General features: G+C 57.5%; 1 non-coding gene across 1 annotated transcript in view; it reads right to left on the bottom strand.

The window, feature by feature from the left end:
- The window catches only part of LOC139112910 (small subunit ribosomal RNA), a 1,921-nt gene extending 1,903 nt beyond the window's left edge, over positions 1-18 (bottom strand). Inside the window, exon 1 of the ribosomal RNA XR_011547521.1 lies at positions 1-18. This exon is cut by the window's left edge and continues 1,903 nt beyond it. This is a non-coding gene — a ribosomal RNA (small subunit ribosomal RNA).
- Positions 19-5,000: the final 4,982 nt, after the last annotated feature.

Here is a 5,000-nt window from a genome sequence, read left to right as displayed (position 1 = left end):
GGCAGGATCAACCAGGGAGCTTCGTGTGTGCGATCGCGGTTACTCGCGGTGGAGCAACGCGAAAGACAACGCTACGCTGCTACGGACACTCCGCGAGGAAGAGCCGTGCGCGTTTCGTGTGTCGTTAATGCCGCCGGAACTTTTCGAGCCGGTCGACGGACACGCTTTTCGTATTTATATATACCTTAACGGTATGAAAGATCAAATTTTGTTCTCATTCACCCATAACAGCGGCTTGTAAGGCCGCTTAGCCCTGACGCTAGACCGATCCGATCTGAGACGTCGTGGAGCACTGTTCGTTCAACGGTGCCAGCGGTGAGAACACCGAGGCACCGGTTGAAAATTATTTCGCTACGGCGTACAAGTAAGCGGGAACGGCGACATCGTCAAAGATCTCGCCGAAACCGACACTCTCGTATCCGTGGAGTTGATGTTCGGTAAGCGCAACGATACGTCCGCACGCTTGCTCGGAAGCGAGGGACGATCGCGCGTCCAACACGTAAGTGCGCGCCACATATGAGCCATTCGGTCTCTCGACACCGACTCGTGGCAATGCTGTGTCTTATAGTACCGAACCGGGCGGCCGGGCGGTCGGCGACGCACGGTCTAACGCACGGCGGTATATGGGCGAAACCTGCGAAATTTCGACGCCTCGAGGACTTAGCCGCTGCGTCGTACGTAGTTATTTACGCAAAAGTCCTCGAGCCTCGTGTTGCTTTCGGCAAGTAGTTACCCACGGACAGCTCGAACGGCAAAGTACTCGAGCTCCGTATCGTTTCGGCTCGGATTTACCAACGCCTTCGATTTTCGACTTTGGTGTCGAAACGATCGCCGAGAGCCCGGCGCACATTTGGCCGAATGTCGGCAACACGCCCGAACGATCTCAAAAAGAGAACCAAAGTTCTCGTAGTAAGCGCGAGGCTAAATTCTCTCAAAAAGCGTTCTAGTGCGAACGACACTTTTGTACGCACCGCAGTGCTTCGTCGAGCTCGGTTATACATACGCCGTAACGCTACGGTACGACCAGACCGAGAGCTCGCATGCATCGTGTTGTGCACGAGTCGCCGCAGCGACAACACCTCTTACAGTACCGAACCGAGCGGCCGGGCGGTCGGCGACGCACGGTCTAACGCACGGCGGTATATGGGCGCCGGCGGTGAAATTTCGACGCCGCGCGGACTTAGCCGCTGCGGCGCACGGTAGTTACCTCCGCGTCAAAGATCTCGAGCTCCGTGTTGTTTTACGGCTCGGAGGTACGTACGGACCGCACGAACGGCAGAGTCCTCGAGATACAAAATTTCTTCGTCAAGTATTCACCAATTCCTTCGCTATCCGGCCTCGAAACGATCGCCGAGAGCTTGGCGCACAATTGGCCGAATGTCGGCAAGACGCCCGAACGCTCTCGAAAAAGAGAACCGAAATTCTCGCACTCAGCGCAGTGCAAAACACTTTAAAAATCTCTCTCGAGCGAAAGACACTTTCGTACGCACCGCAGTGCTTCGCCGAGCTCGGTTATACATACGCCGTAACGCTACGGTACGACCAGACCGAGAGCTCGCATGCATCGTGTTGTGCACGAGTCGCCTCAGCGACGACACCTCTTACAGTACCGAACCGAGCGGCCGGGCGGTCGGCGACGCACGGTCTAACGCACGGCGGTATATGGGCGCCGGCGGTGAAATTTCGACGCCGCGCGGACTTAGCCGCTGCGGCGCACGGTAGTTACCTCCGCGTCAAAGATCTCGAGCTCCGTGTTGTTTTACGGCTCGGAGGTACGTACGGACCGCACGAACGGCAGAGTCCTCGAGATACAAAATTTCTTCGTCAAGTATTCACCAATTCCTTCGCTATCCGGCCTCGAAACGATCGCCGAGAGCTTGGCGCACATTTGGCCGAATGTCGGCAAGACGCCCGAAAGATCTCAAAAAGAGAACCAAAGTTCTCGTAGTAAGCGCGAAGCTAAATTCTCTCAAAAAGCGTTCTAGTGCGAACGACACTTTTGTACGCACCGCAGTGCTTCGCCGAGCTCGGTTATACATACGCCGTAACGCTACGGTACGACCAGACCGCGAGCTCGCATGCACCGTGTTGTGCACGAGTCGCCGCAGCGACGACACCTCTTACAGTACCGAACCGAGCGGCCGGGCGGTCGGCGACGCACGGTCTAACGCACGGCGGTATATGGGCGCCGGCGGTGAAATTTCGACGCCGCGCGGACTTAGCCGCTGCGGCGCACGGTAGTTACCTCCGCGTCAAAGATCTCGAGCTCCGTGTTGTTTTACGGCTCGGAGGTACGTACGGACCGCACGAACGGCAGAGTCCTCGAGATACAAAATTTCTTCGTCACGTATTCACCAATTCCTTCGCTATCCGGCCTCGAAACGATCGCCGAGAGCTTGGCGCACATTTGGCCGAATGTCGGCAAGACGCCCGAAAGATCTCAAAAGAGAACCAAAGTTCTCGTAGTAAGCGCGAAGCTAAATTCTCTCAAAAAGCGTTCTAGTGCGAACGACACTTTTGTACGCACCGCAGTGCTTCGCCGAGCTCGGTTATACATACGCCGTAACGCTACGGTACGACCAGACCGCGAGCTCGCATGCATCGTGTTGTGCACGAGTCGCCGCAGCGACGACACCTCTTACAGTACCGAACCGAGCGGCCGGGCGGTCGGCGACGCACGGTCTAACGCACGGCGGTATATGGGCGCCGGCGGTGAAATTTCGACGCCGCGCGGACTTAGCCGCTGCGGCGCACGGTAGTTACCTCCGCGTCAAAGATCTCGAGCTCCGTGTTGTTTTACGGCTCGGAGGTACGTACGGACCGCACGAACGGCAGAGTCCTCGAGATACAAAATTTCTTCGTCACGTATTCACCAATTCCTTCGCTATCCGGCCTCGAAACGATCGCCGAGCTTGGCGCACATTTGGCCGAATGTCGGCAAGACGCCCGAAAGATCTCAAAAGAGAACCAAAGTTCTCGTAGTAAGCGCGAAGCTAAATTCTCTCAAAAAGCGTTCTAGTGCGAACGACACTTTTGTACGCACCGCAGTGCTTCGCCGAGCTCGGTTATACATACGCCGTAACGCTACGGTACGACCAGACCGCGAGCTCGCATGCATCGTGTTGTGCACGAGTCGCCGCAGCGACGACACCTCTTACAGTACCGAACCGAGCGGCCGGGCGGTCGGCGACGCACGGTCTAACGCACGGCGGTATATGGGCGCCGGCGGTGAAATTTCGACGCCGCGCGGACTTAGCCGCTGCGGCGCACGGTAGTTACCTCCGCGTCAAAGATCTCGAGCTCCGTGTTGTTTTACGGCTCGGAGGTACGTACGGACCGCACGAACGGCAGAGTCCTCGAGATACAAAATTTCTTCGTCACGTATTCACCAATTCCTTCGCTATCCGGCCTCGAAACGATCGCCGAGAGCTTGGCGCACATTTGGCCGAATGTCGGCAAGACGCCCGAAAGATCTCAAAAAGAGAACCAAAGTTCTCGTAGTAAGCGCGAAGCTAAATTCTCTCAAAAAGCGTTCTAGTGCGAACGACACTTTTGTACGCACCGCAGTGCTTCGCCGAGCTCGGTTATACATACGCCGTAACGCTACGGTACGACCAGACCGCGAGCTCGCATGCATCGTGTTGTGCACGAGTCGCCGCAGCGACGACACCTCTTACAGTACCGAACCGAGCGGCCGGGCGGTCGGCGACGCACGGTCTAACGCACGGCGGTATATGGGCGCCGGCGGTGAAATTTCGACGCCGCGCGGACTTAGCCGCTGCGGCGCACGGTAGTTACCTCCGCGTCAAAGATCTCGAGCTCCGTGTTGTTTTACGGCTCGGAGGTACGTACGGACCGCACGAACGGCAGAGTCCTCGAGATACAAAATTTCTTCGTCACGTATTCACCAATTCCTTCGCTATCCGGCCTCGAAACGATCGCCGAGAGCTTGGCGCACATTTGGCCGAATGTCGGCAAGACGCCCGAAAGATCTCAAAAAGAGAACCAAAGTTCTCGTAGTAAGCGCGAAGCTAAATTCTCTCAAAAAGCGTTCTAGTGCGAACGACACTTTTGTACGCACCGCAGTGCTTCGCCGAGCTCGGTTATACATACGCCGTAACGCTACGGTACGACCAGACCGCGAGCTCGCATGCACCGTGTTGTGCACGAGTCGCCGCAGCGACGACACCTCTTACAGTACCGAACCGAGCGGCCGGGCGGTCGGCGACGCACGGTCTAACGCACGGCGGTATATGGGCGCCGGCGGTGAAATTTCGACGCCGCGCGGACTTAGCCGCAGCGAAGTCCGCGAGCCTCGTGTTGCTTTTACCACGTAGTTACTTCCGAGCGGTCCGACCGTCAAAGTTCGCGAGCCTCGTGTTGCTTTTGGAACGTAGTTACTTCCGAGCGGTTTGATCGGCAAAGTACGCGAGCCTCGTGTTGCTTTTACCACGTAGTTACTTCCGAGCGGTCCGACCGTCAAAGTCCGCGAGCCTCGTGTTGCTTTCGGCTCGGAGTTACTTCCGCGCGGTCCTAGCGGCAAAGTACGCGAGCCTCGTGTTGCTTTCGGGTCGGAGTTACTTCCGCGCGGTCCGATCGGCAAAGTACGCGAGCCTCGTGTTGCTTTCGGCGCGGAGTTACTTCCGCGCGGTCCTAGCGGCAAAGTACGCGAGCCTCGTGTTGCTTTCGGCTCGGAGTTACTTCCGCGCGGTCCTAGCGGCAAAGTACGCGAGCCTCGTGTTGCTTTCGGCTCGGAGTTACTTCCGCGCGGTCCGATCGGCAAAGTACGCGAGCCTCGTGTTGCTTTCGGCTCGGAGTTACTTCCGCGCGGTCCTAGCGGCAAAGTACGCGAGCCTCGTGTTGCTTTCGGCTCGGAGTTACTTCCGCGCGGTCCTAGCGGCAAAGTACGCGAGCCTCGTGTTGCTTTCGGCTCGGAGTTACTTCCGCGCGGTCCTAGCGGCAAAGTACGCGAGCCTCGTGTTGCTTTCGGCTCGGAGTTA

The sequence above is a fragment of the Cardiocondyla obscurior genome, unplaced genomic scaffold, assembly GCF_019399895.1.
Source record: "Cardiocondyla obscurior isolate alpha-2009 unplaced genomic scaffold, Cobs3.1 scaffold64_0_109653, whole genome shotgun sequence".
Classification (NCBI taxonomy): Eukaryota; Metazoa; Arthropoda; class Insecta; order Hymenoptera; family Formicidae; genus Cardiocondyla; species Cardiocondyla obscurior.
Note: the sequence above shows the minus strand (reverse complement) of the source record. Positions and strands in the feature narration are given on the sequence as shown.